Source organism: Carassius gibelio, chromosome B18 (assembly GCF_023724105.1).
Source record: "Carassius gibelio isolate Cgi1373 ecotype wild population from Czech Republic chromosome B18, carGib1.2-hapl.c, whole genome shotgun sequence".
In the NCBI taxonomy this organism is placed as follows: Eukaryota; Metazoa; Chordata; class Actinopteri; order Cypriniformes; family Cyprinidae; genus Carassius; species Carassius gibelio.
The window spans coordinates 16,613,843-16,623,842 of NC_068413.1; the positions used below are offsets into that span (position 1 = coordinate 16,613,843).

Below are 10,000 nucleotides of genomic sequence, written 5' to 3' on the forward strand. Positions count from 1 at the left end.
ACCCATTGGCTTTTTTGAACTGCCAATACGAGGTCTATAGGAAATGTGAAAATATTTGCTCTGAATTTAAAATCACACTCCTTGGAGCCGCAATCGAACCAGCGACCTAAGGACACCCAACAACTCATCTACAGTCCTCCGCTCTACCAGCTGAGCTATCGAAGGATGTAACGCACAAGGCACCAGAAGGTGTCAAGAAATTCAGACATACGTACCTCTCGAGGTTATTGGGAAAAATAGGCTCCTTATTGGGGTGAATGCATCAACGGCCATGGAAAGGAAGCAATAACCTGTTTTTTAAGACCTCGTGGCGCAACGGTAGCGCGTCTGACTCCAGATCAGAAGGCTGCGTTTTCAAATCACGTCGGGGACAAGCCATCTCTTCTTTACATTAAAAGTATGAAGTCCAAAGTCAAGCGTTTTCATCATAAGGTGTCAAGAAATTCAGACATCCGTACCTCTCGAGGTTATTGGGAAAAATAGGCTCCTTTTTGTGGTGAATGCGTCAACGGCCATGCAAAGGAAGCAATAACCTGTTTTTTAAGACCTCGTGGCGCAACGGTAGCGCGTCTGACTCCAGATCAGAAGGTTGCGTGTTCAAATCACGTCGGGGTCAACCCATCTCTTCTTTACATTAAAAGTATGAAGTCCAAAGTCAAGCGTTTTCATAATTATTGAAGCGTGTAAAAAAGAAGCCTCTAATATGACAAACGCTCCTTCCACTCTGTAAGGTGATATATTTGGATCTTGACCCATTGGCTTTTTTAACTGCCAATACGAGGTCTAAAGGAAATGTGAAAATATTTGCTCTGAATTTAAAATCACACTCCTTGGATCCGCAATCGAACCAGCGACCTAAGGATACCCAACAATTCATCTTCAGTCCTTCGCTCTACCAGCTGAGCTATAGAAGGATGGAAAAATCGTAAGGCACGAAAAGTTTCCAAGAAAATCAGACATCCGTACCTCTTGAGGTTATTGGGAAAAGTAGGCTCCTTATTGGGGTGAATGCATCAACGGCCATGCAAAGGAAGCAATAACCTGTTTTTTAAGACCTCGTGGCGCAACGGTAGCGCGTCTGACTCCAGATCAGAAGGTTGCGTGTTCAAATCACGTCGGGGTCAAGCCATCTCTTCTTTACATTAAAAGTATGAAGTCCAACGTCAAGTGTTTTCATCCAGCTTTGTTTTCATAATTATTGAAGCTTGTAAAAAAGAAGCCTCTAATATGACAAACACTCCTTCCACTCTGTAAAGTCATATATTTGGATCTTGACCCATTGGCTTTTTTTAACTGCCAATATGAAGTCTAAAGGAAATGTGAAAATATTTGATCTGAATTTAAAATCACACTCCTTCGAGCCGGAATTGAACCAGCGACCTAAGGATACCCAACAACTCATCTACAGTCCTCCGCTCTACCAGCTGAGCTATCGAAGGACGGAAAAAGCGTAAGGCACGAAAAGTTTCCAAGAAAATCAGACATCCGTACCTCTCGAGGTTATTGAGAACAATAAGCTCCATTTTTGTGGTGAATGCGTCAACGGCCATGCAAAGGAAGCAATAACCTGTTTTTTAAGACCTCGTGGCGCAACGGTAGCGCGTCTGACTCCAGATCAGAAGGTTGCGTGTTCAAATCACGTCGGGGTCAAGCCGTCTCTTCTTTACATTAAAAGTATGAAGTCCAACGTCAAGTGTTTTCATAATTATTGAAGCGTGTAAAAAAGAAGCCTCTAATATGACAAACGCTCTTTCCACTCTGTAAGGTGATATATTTGGATCTTGACCCATTGGCTTTTTTAACTGCCAATACGAGGTCTATAGGAAATGTGAAAATATTTGCTCTGAATTTAAAATCACACTCCTTGGAGGCGCAATCGAACCAGCGACCTAAGGATACCCAACAACTCATCTACAGTCTTCCGCTCTACCAGCTGAGCTATCGAAGAATGTAACGCATAAGGCACCAGAAGGTGTCAAGAAATTCAGACATCCGTACCTCTCGAGGTTTTTGGGAAAAATAGGCTCATTTTTGTGGTGAATGCGTCAACGACCATGCAAAGGAAGCAATAACCTGTTTTTTAAGACCTCGTGGCGTAATGGTAGCGCGTCTGACTCCAGATCAGAAGGTTGCATGTTCAAATCACGTCGGGGTCAAACCATCTCTTCTTTACATTAAAAGTATGAAGTCCAACGTCAAGCGTTTTCATCCAGCTTCGTTTTCATAATTATTGAAGCTGTAAAAAAGAAGCCTCTAATATGACAAACACTACTTCCACTCTGTAAAGTTATATATTTGGATCTTGACCCATTGGCTTTTTTGAACTGCCAATACGAGGTCTATAGGAAATGTGAAAATATTTGCTCTGAATTTAAAATCACACTCCTTGGAGCCGCAATCGAACCAGCGACCTAAGGACACCCAACAACTCATCTACAGTCCTCCGCTCTACCAGCTGAGCTATCGAAGGATGTAACGCACAAGGCACCAGAAGGTGTCAAGAAATTCAGACATACGTACCTCTCGAGGTTATTGGGAAAAATAGGCTCCTTATTGGGGTGAATGCATCAACGGCCATGGAAAGGAAGCAATAACCTGTTTTTTAAGACCTCGTGGCGCAACGGTAGCGCGTCTGACTCCAGATCAGAAGGTTGCGTTTTCAAATCACGTCGGGGACAAGCCATCTCTTCTTTACATTAAAAGTATGAAGTCCAAAGTCAAGCGTTTTCATCATAAGGTGTCAAGAAATTCAGACATCCGTACCTCTCGAGGTTATTGGGAAAAATAGGCTCCTTTTTGTGGTGAATGCGTCAACGGCCATGCAAAGGAAGCAATAACCTGTTTTTTAAGACCTCGTGGCGCAACGGTAGCGCGTCTGACTCCAGATCAGAAGGTTGCGTGTTCAAATCACGTCGGGGTCAACCCATCTCTTCTTTACATTAAACGTATGAAGTCCAACGTCAAGTGTTTTCATAAATATCGAAGCGTGTAAAAAAGAAGCCTCTAATATGACAAACGCTCTTTCCACTCTGTAAGGTGATATATTTGGATCTTGACTCATTGGCTTTTTTTATCTGCCAATACGAAGTCTAAAGGAAATGTGAAAATATTTGATCTGAATTTAAAATCACACTGCTTCGAGCCGGAATTGAACCAGCGACCTAAGGATACCCAACAACTCATCTACAGTCCTCCGCTCTACCAGCTGAGCTATCGAAGGATGTAACACATAAGGCACCAGAAGGTGTCAAGAAATTCAGACATCCGTACCTCTCGAGGTTTTTGGGAAAAATAGGCTCATTTTTGTGGTGAATGCGTCAACGACCATGCAAAGGAAGCAATAACCTGTTTTTTAAGACCTCGTGGCGCAATGGTAGCGCGTCTGACTCCAGATCAGAAGGTTGCGTGTTCAAATCACGTCGGGGTCAAACCATCTCTTCTTTACATTAAAAGTATGAAGTCCAACGTCAAGCGTTTTCATCCAGCTTCGTTTTCATAATTATTGAAGCTGTAAAAAAGAAGCCTCTAATATGACAAACACTACTTCCACTCTGTAAAGTTATATATTTGGATCTTGACCCATTGGCTTTTTTGAACTGCCAATACGAGGTCTATAGGAAATGTGAAAATATTTGCTCTGAATTTAAAATCACACTCCTTGGAGCCGCAATCGAACCAGCGACCTAAGGACACCCAACAACTCATCTACAGTCCTCCGCTCTACCAGCTGAGCTATCGAAGGATGTAACGCACAAGGCACCAGAAGGTGTCAAGAAATTCAGACATACGTACCTCTCGAGGTTATTGGGAAAAATAGGCTCCTTATTGGGGTGAATGCATCAACGGCCATGGAAAGGAAGCAATAACCTGTTTTTTAAGACCTCGTGGCGCAACGGTAGCGCGTCTGACTCCAGATCAGAAGGCTGCGTTTTCAAATCACGTCGGGGACAAGCCATCTCTTCTTTACATTAAAAGTATGAAGTCCAAAGTCAAGCGTTTTCATCATAAGGTGTCAAGAAATTCAGACATCCGTACCTCTCGAGGTTATTGGGAAAAATAGGCTCCTTTTTGTGGTGAATGCGTCAACGGCCATGCAAAGGAAGCAATAACCTGTTTTTTAAGACCTCGTGGCGCAACGGTAGCGCGTCTGACTCCAGATCAGAAGGTTGCGTGTTCAAATCACGTCGGGGTCAACCCATCTCTTCTTTACATTAAAAGTATGAAGTCCAAAGTCAAGCGTTTTCATAATTATTGAAGCGTGTAAAAAAGAAGCCTCTAATATGACAAACGCTCCTTCCACTCTGTAAGGTGATATATTTGGATCTTGACCCATTGGCTTTTTTAACTGCCAATACGAGGTCTAAAGGAAATGTGAAAATATTTGCTCTGAATTTAAAATCACACTCCTTGGATCCGCAATCGAACCAGCGACCTAAGGATACCCAACAATTCATCTTCAGTCCTTCGCTCTACCAGCTGAGCTATAGAAGGATGGAAAAATCGTAAGGCACGAAAAGTTTCCAAGAAAATCAGACATCCGTACCTCTTGAGGTTATTGGGAAAAGTAGGCTCCTTATTGGGGTGAATGCATCAACGGCCATGCAAAGGAAGCAATAACCTGTTTTTTAAGACCTCGTGGCGCAACGGTAGCGCGTCTGACTCCAGATCAGAAGGTTGCGTGTTCAAATCACGTCGGGGTCAAGCCATCTCTTCTTTACATTAAAAGTATGAAGTCCAACGTCAAGTGTTTTCATCCAGCTTTGTTTTCATAATTATTGAAGCTTGTAAAAAAGAAGCCTCTAATATGACAAACACTCCTTCCACTCTGTAAAGTCATATATTTGGATCTTGACCCATTGGCTTTTTTTAACTGCCAATATGAAGTCTAAAGGAAATGTGAAAATATTTGATCTGAATTTAAAATCACACTCCTTCGAGCCGGAATTGAACCAGCGACCTAAGGATACCCAACAACTCATCTACAGTCCTCCGCTCTACCAGCTGAGCTATCGAAGGATGGAAAAAGCGTAAGGCACGAAAAGTTTCCAAGAAAATCAGACATCCGTACCTCTCGAGGTTATTGAGAACAATAAGCTCCATTTTTGTGGTGAATGCGTCAACGGCCATGCAAAGGAAGCAATAACCTGTTTTTTAAGACCTCGTGGCGCAACGGTAGCGCGTCTGAATCCAGATCAGAAGGTTGCGTGTTCAAATCACGTCGGGGTCAAGCCGTCTCTTCTTTACATTAAAAGTATGAAGTCCAACGTCAAGTGTTTTCATAATTATTGAAGCGTGTAAAAAAGAAGCCTCTAATATGACAAACGCTCTTTCCACTCTGTAAGGTGATATATTTGGATCTTGACCCATTGGCTTTTTTAACTGCCAATACGAGGTCTATAGGAAATGTGAAAATATTTGCTCTGAATTTAAAATCACACTCCTTGGAGGCGCAATCGAACCAGCGACCTAAGGATACCCAACAACTCATCTACAGTCTTCCGCTCTACCAGCTGAGCTATCGAAGAATGTAACGCATAAGGCACCAGAAGGTGTCAAGAAATTCAGACATCCGTACCTCTCGAGGTTTTTGGGAAAAATAGGCTCATTTTTGTGGTGAATGCGTCAACGACCATGCAAAGGAAGCAATAACCTGTTTTTTAAGACCTCGTGGCGCAATGGTAGCGCGTCTGACTCCAGATCAGAAGGTTGCATGTTCAAATCACGTCGGGGTCAAACCATCTCTTCTTTACATTAAAAGTATGAAGTCCAACGTCAAGCGTTTTCATCCAGCTTCGTTTTCATAATTATTGAAGCTGTAAAAAAGAAGCCTCTAATATGACAAACACTACTTCCACTCTGTAAAGTTATATATTTGGATCTTGACCCATTGGCTTTTTTGAACTGCCAATACGAGGTCTATAGGAAATGTGAAAATATTTGCTCTGAATTTAAAATCACACTCCTTGGAGCCGCAATCGAACCAGCGACCTAAGGACACCCAACAACTCATCTACAGTCCTCCGCTCTACCAGCTGAGCTATCGAAGGATGTAACGCACAAGGCACCAGAAGGTGTCAAGAAATTCAGACATACGTACCTCTCGAGGTTATTGGGAAAAATAGGCTCCTTATTGGGGTGAATGCATCAACGGCCATGGAAAGGAAGCAATAACCTGTTTTTTAAGACCTCGTGGCGCAACGGTAGCGCGTCTGACTCCAGATCAGAAGGTTGCGTTTTCAAATCACGTCGGGGACAAGCCATCTCTTCTTTACATTAAAAGTATGAAGTCCAAAGTCAAGCGTTTTCATCATAAGGTGTCAAGAAATTCAGACATCCGTACCTCTCGAGGTTATTGGGAAAAATAGGCTCCTTTTTGTGGTGAATGCGTCAACGGCCATGCAAAGGAAGCAATAACCTGTTTTTTAAGACCTCGTGGCGCAACGGTAGCGCGTCTGACTCCAGATCAGAAGGTTGCGTGTTCAAATCACGTCGGGGTCAACCCATCTCTTCTTTACATTAAACGTATGAAGTCCAACGTCAAGTGTTTTCATAAATATCGAAGCGTGTAAAAAAGAAGCCTCTAATATGACAAACGCTCTTTCCACTCTGTAAGGTGATATATTTGGATCTTGACTCATTGGCTTTTTTTATCTGCCAATACGAAGTCTAAAGGAAATGTGAAAATATTTGATCTGAATTTAAAATCACACTGCTTCGAGCCGGAATTGAACCAGCGACCTAAGGATACCCAACAACTCATCTACAGTCCTCCGCTCTACCAGCTGAGCTATCGAAGGATGTAACACATAAGGCACCAGAAGGTGTCAAGAAATTCAGACATCCGTACTTCTCGAGGTTATTGGGAAAAATAGGCTCCTTTTTGTGGTGAATGCGTCAACGACCATGCAAAGGAAGCAATAACCTGTTTTTTAAGAACTTGTGACGCAACGGTAGCGCGTCTGACTCCAGATCAGAAGGTTGCGTGTTCAAATCACGTTGGGGTCAAGCCATCTCTTCTTTACATTAAAAGAATGAAGTCCAACGTCAAGCGTTTTCATAATTATTGAAGCGTGTAAAAAAGAAGCCTCTAATATGACAAACGCTCCTTCCACTCTGTAAGGTGATATATTTGGATCTTGACCCATTGGCTTTTTTAACTGCCAATACGAGGTCTAAAGGAAATGTGAAAATATTTGCTCTGAATTTAAAATCACACTCCTTGGATCCGCAATCGAACCAGCGACCTAAGGATACCCAACAACTCATCTTCAGTCCTTCGCTCTACCAGCTGAGCTATAGAAGGATGGAAAAATCGTAAGGCACGAAAAGTTTCCAAGAAAATCAGACATCCGTACCTCTTGAGGTTATTGGGAAAAGTAGGCTCCTTATTGGGGTGAATGCATCAACGGCCATGCAAAGGAAGCAATAACCTGTTTTTTAAGACCTCGTGGCGCAACGGTAGCGCGTCTGACTCCAGATCAGAAGGTTGCGTGTTAAAATCACGTCGGGGTCAAGCCATCTCTTCTTTACATTAAAAGTATGAAGTCCAACGTCAAGTGTTTTCATCCAGCTTTGTTTTCATAATTATTGAAGCTTGTAAAAAAGAAGCCTCTAATATGACAAACACTCCTTCCACTCTGTAAAGTCATATATTTGGATCTTGACCCATTGGCTTTTTTTAACTGCCAATATGAAGTCTAAAGGAAATGTGAAAATATTTGATCTGAATTTAAAATCACACTCCTTCGAGCCGGAATTGAACCAGCGACCTAAGGATACCCAACAACTCATCTACAGTCCTCCGCTCTACCAGCTGAGCTATCGAAGGATGGAAAAAGCGTAAGGCACGAAAAGTTTCCAAGAAAATCAGACATCCGTACCTCTCGAGGTTATTGAGAACAATAGGCTCCATTTTTGTGGTGAATGCGTCAACGGCCATGCAAAGGAAGCAATAACCTGTTTTTTAAGACCTCGTGGCGCAACGGTAGCGCGTCTGACTCCAGATCAGAAGGTTGCGTGTTCAAATCACGTCGGGGTCAAGCTGTCTCTTCTTTACATTAAAAGTATGAAGTCCAACGTCAAGTGTTTTCATAATTATTGAAGCGTGTAAAAAAGAAGCCTCTAATATGACAAACGCTCTTTCCACTCTGTAAGGTGATATATTTGGATCTTGACCCATTGGCTTTTTTAACTGCCAATACGAGGTCTATAGGAAATGTGAAAATATTTGCTCTGAATTTAAAATCACACTCCTTGGAGGCGCAATCGAACCAGCGACCTAAGGATACCCAACAACTCATCTACAGTCTTCCGCTCTACCAGCTGAGCTATCGAAGGATGTAACGCATAAGGCACCAGAAGGTGTCAAGAAATTCAGACATCCGTACCTCTCGAGGTTTTTGGGAAAAATAGGCTCATTTTTGTGGTTAATGCGTCAACGACCATGCAAAGGAAGCAATAACCTGTTTTTTAAGACCTCGTGGCGCAATGGTAGCGCGTCTGACTCCAGATCAGAAGGTTGCGTTTTCAAATCACGTCGGGGTCAAACCATCTCTTCTTTACATTAAAAGTATGAAGTCCAACGTCAAGCGTTTTCATCCAGCTTCGTTTTCATAATTATTGAAGCTGTAAAAAAGAAGCCTCTAATATGACAAACACTACTTCCACTCTGTAAAGTTATATATTTGGATCTTGACCCATTGGCTTTTTTGAACTGCCAATACGAGGTCTATAGGAAATGTGAAAATATTTGCTCTGAATTTAAAATCACACTCCTTGGAGCCGCAATCGAACCAGCGACCTAAGGACACCCAACAACTCATCTACAGTCCTCCGCTCTACCAGCTGAGCTATCGAAGGATGTAACGCACAAGGCACCAGAAGGTGTCAAGAAATTCAGACATACGTACCTCTCGAGGTTATTGGGAAAAATAGGCTCCTTATTGGGGTGAATGCATCAACGGCCATGGAAAGGAAGCAATAACCTGTTTTTTAAGACCTCGTGGCGCAACGGTAGCGCGTCTGACTCCAGATCAGAAGATTGCGTTTTCAAATCACGTCGGGGACAAGCCATCTCTTCTTTACATTAAAAGTATGAAGTCCAACGTCAAGTGTTTTCATAAATATCGAAGCGTGTAAAAAAGAAGCCTCTAATATGACAAACGCTCTTTCCACTCTGTAAGGTGATATATTTGGATCTTGACTCATTGGCTTTTTTTATCTGCCAATACGAAGTCTAAAGGAAATGTGAAAATATTTGATCTGAATTTAAAATCACACTGCTTCGAGCCGGAATTGAACCAGCAACCTAAGGATACCCAACAACTCATCTACAGTCCTCCGCTCTACCAGCTGAGCTATCGAAGGATGTAACACATAAGGCACCAGAAGGTGTCAAGAAATTCAGACATCCGTACTTCTCGAGGTTATTGGGAAAAATAGGCTCCTTTTTGTGGTGAATGCGTCAACGACCATGCAAAGGAAGCAATAACCTGTTTTTTAAGAACTTGTGACGCAACGGTAGCGCGTCTGACTCCAGATCAGAAGGTTGCGTGTTCAAATCACGTTGGGGTCAAGCCATCTCTTCTTTACATTAAAAGAATGAAGTCCAACGTCAAGTGTTTTCATCCAGCTTTGTTTTCATAATTATTGAAGCTTGTAAAAAAGAAGCCTCTAATATGACAAACACTCCTTCCACTCTGTAAAATGATATATTTGGATCTTGACCCATTGGCTTTTTTTAACTGCCAATATGAAGTCTAAAGGAAATGTGAAAATATTTGATCTGAATTTAAAATCAGACTCATTCGAGCCGGAATTGAACCAGCGACGTAAGGATACCCAACAACTCATCTACAGTCCTCCGCTCTACCAGCTGAGCTATCGAAGGATGTAACGCATAAGGCACCAGAAGGTGTCAAGAAATTCAGACATACGTACCTCTCGAGGTTATTGGGAAAAATAGGCTCCTTATTGGGGTGAATGCATCAACGGCCATGGA

The 10,000-nt window shown here is 42.4% G+C and overlaps 21 non-coding genes across 21 annotated transcripts; 18 read left to right on the plus strand and 3 right to left on the minus strand.

The window, feature by feature from the left end:
• Positions 1 to 301: 301 nt before the first annotated feature.
• trnaw-cca (transfer RNA tryptophan (anticodon CCA)) lies at positions 302 to 373 on the plus strand. The gene has a single exon. It is a non-coding gene; the product is annotated as a tRNA-Trp (tRNA).
• Positions 374 to 544: 171 nt separating this feature from the next.
• On the plus strand, positions 545 to 616 carry trnaw-cca (transfer RNA tryptophan (anticodon CCA)). The gene has a single exon. It is a non-coding gene; the product is annotated as a tRNA-Trp (tRNA).
• Positions 617 to 1,052: 436 nt separating this feature from the next.
• On the plus strand, positions 1,053 to 1,124 carry trnaw-cca (transfer RNA tryptophan (anticodon CCA)). Its single transcript has one exon. It is a non-coding gene; the product is annotated as a tRNA-Trp (tRNA).
• Positions 1,125 to 1,352: 228 nt separating this feature from the next.
• Positions 1,353 to 1,439, minus strand: trnay-gua (transfer RNA tyrosine (anticodon GUA)). The gene is given in 2 exon segments: positions 1,353 to 1,388; positions 1,403 to 1,439. It is a non-coding gene; the product is annotated as a tRNA-Tyr (tRNA).
• A 139-nt stretch (positions 1,440 to 1,578) lies between these two features.
• On the plus strand, positions 1,579 to 1,650 carry trnaw-cca (transfer RNA tryptophan (anticodon CCA)). Its single transcript has one exon. It is a non-coding gene; the product is annotated as a tRNA-Trp (tRNA).
• Positions 1,651 to 2,084: 434 nt separating this feature from the next.
• Positions 2,085 to 2,156, plus strand: trnaw-cca (transfer RNA tryptophan (anticodon CCA)). The gene has a single exon. It is a non-coding gene; the product is annotated as a tRNA-Trp (tRNA).
• Positions 2,157 to 2,606: 450 nt separating this feature from the next.
• Positions 2,607 to 2,678, plus strand: trnaw-cca (transfer RNA tryptophan (anticodon CCA)). Its single transcript has one exon. It is a non-coding gene; the product is annotated as a tRNA-Trp (tRNA).
• Positions 2,679 to 2,849: 171 nt separating this feature from the next.
• On the plus strand, positions 2,850 to 2,921 carry trnaw-cca (transfer RNA tryptophan (anticodon CCA)). The gene has a single exon. It is a non-coding gene; the product is annotated as a tRNA-Trp (tRNA).
• Positions 2,922 to 3,356: 435 nt separating this feature from the next.
• On the plus strand, positions 3,357 to 3,428 carry trnaw-cca (transfer RNA tryptophan (anticodon CCA)). Its single transcript has one exon. It is a non-coding gene; the product is annotated as a tRNA-Trp (tRNA).
• A 450-nt stretch (positions 3,429 to 3,878) lies between these two features.
• On the plus strand, positions 3,879 to 3,950 carry trnaw-cca (transfer RNA tryptophan (anticodon CCA)). Its single transcript has one exon. It is a non-coding gene; the product is annotated as a tRNA-Trp (tRNA).
• Positions 3,951 to 4,121: 171 nt separating this feature from the next.
• On the plus strand, positions 4,122 to 4,193 carry trnaw-cca (transfer RNA tryptophan (anticodon CCA)). Its single transcript has one exon. It is a non-coding gene; the product is annotated as a tRNA-Trp (tRNA).
• A 436-nt stretch (positions 4,194 to 4,629) lies between these two features.
• Positions 4,630 to 4,701, plus strand: trnaw-cca (transfer RNA tryptophan (anticodon CCA)). Its single transcript has one exon. It is a non-coding gene; the product is annotated as a tRNA-Trp (tRNA).
• A 228-nt stretch (positions 4,702 to 4,929) lies between these two features.
• trnay-gua (transfer RNA tyrosine (anticodon GUA)) lies at positions 4,930 to 5,016 on the minus strand. The gene is given in 2 exon segments: positions 4,930 to 4,965; positions 4,980 to 5,016. It is a non-coding gene; the product is annotated as a tRNA-Tyr (tRNA).
• A 139-nt stretch (positions 5,017 to 5,155) lies between these two features.
• Positions 5,156 to 5,227, plus strand: trnaw-cca (transfer RNA tryptophan (anticodon CCA)). The gene has a single exon. It is a non-coding gene; the product is annotated as a tRNA-Trp (tRNA).
• A 434-nt stretch (positions 5,228 to 5,661) lies between these two features.
• trnaw-cca (transfer RNA tryptophan (anticodon CCA)) lies at positions 5,662 to 5,733 on the plus strand. The gene has a single exon. It is a non-coding gene; the product is annotated as a tRNA-Trp (tRNA).
• A 450-nt stretch (positions 5,734 to 6,183) lies between these two features.
• Positions 6,184 to 6,255, plus strand: trnaw-cca (transfer RNA tryptophan (anticodon CCA)). Its single transcript has one exon. It is a non-coding gene; the product is annotated as a tRNA-Trp (tRNA).
• Positions 6,256 to 6,426: 171 nt separating this feature from the next.
• Positions 6,427 to 6,498, plus strand: trnaw-cca (transfer RNA tryptophan (anticodon CCA)). Its single transcript has one exon. It is a non-coding gene; the product is annotated as a tRNA-Trp (tRNA).
• Positions 6,499 to 7,441: 943 nt separating this feature from the next.
• Positions 7,442 to 7,513, plus strand: trnaw-cca (transfer RNA tryptophan (anticodon CCA)). Its single transcript has one exon. It is a non-coding gene; the product is annotated as a tRNA-Trp (tRNA).
• Positions 7,514 to 7,741: 228 nt separating this feature from the next.
• trnay-gua (transfer RNA tyrosine (anticodon GUA)) lies at positions 7,742 to 7,828 on the minus strand. The gene is given in 2 exon segments: positions 7,742 to 7,777; positions 7,792 to 7,828. It is a non-coding gene; the product is annotated as a tRNA-Tyr (tRNA).
• A 139-nt stretch (positions 7,829 to 7,967) lies between these two features.
• Positions 7,968 to 8,039, plus strand: trnaw-cca (transfer RNA tryptophan (anticodon CCA)). The gene has a single exon. It is a non-coding gene; the product is annotated as a tRNA-Trp (tRNA).
• Positions 8,040 to 8,473: 434 nt separating this feature from the next.
• On the plus strand, positions 8,474 to 8,545 carry trnaw-cca (transfer RNA tryptophan (anticodon CCA)). Its single transcript has one exon. It is a non-coding gene; the product is annotated as a tRNA-Trp (tRNA).
• Positions 8,546 to 10,000: the final 1,455 nt, after the last annotated feature.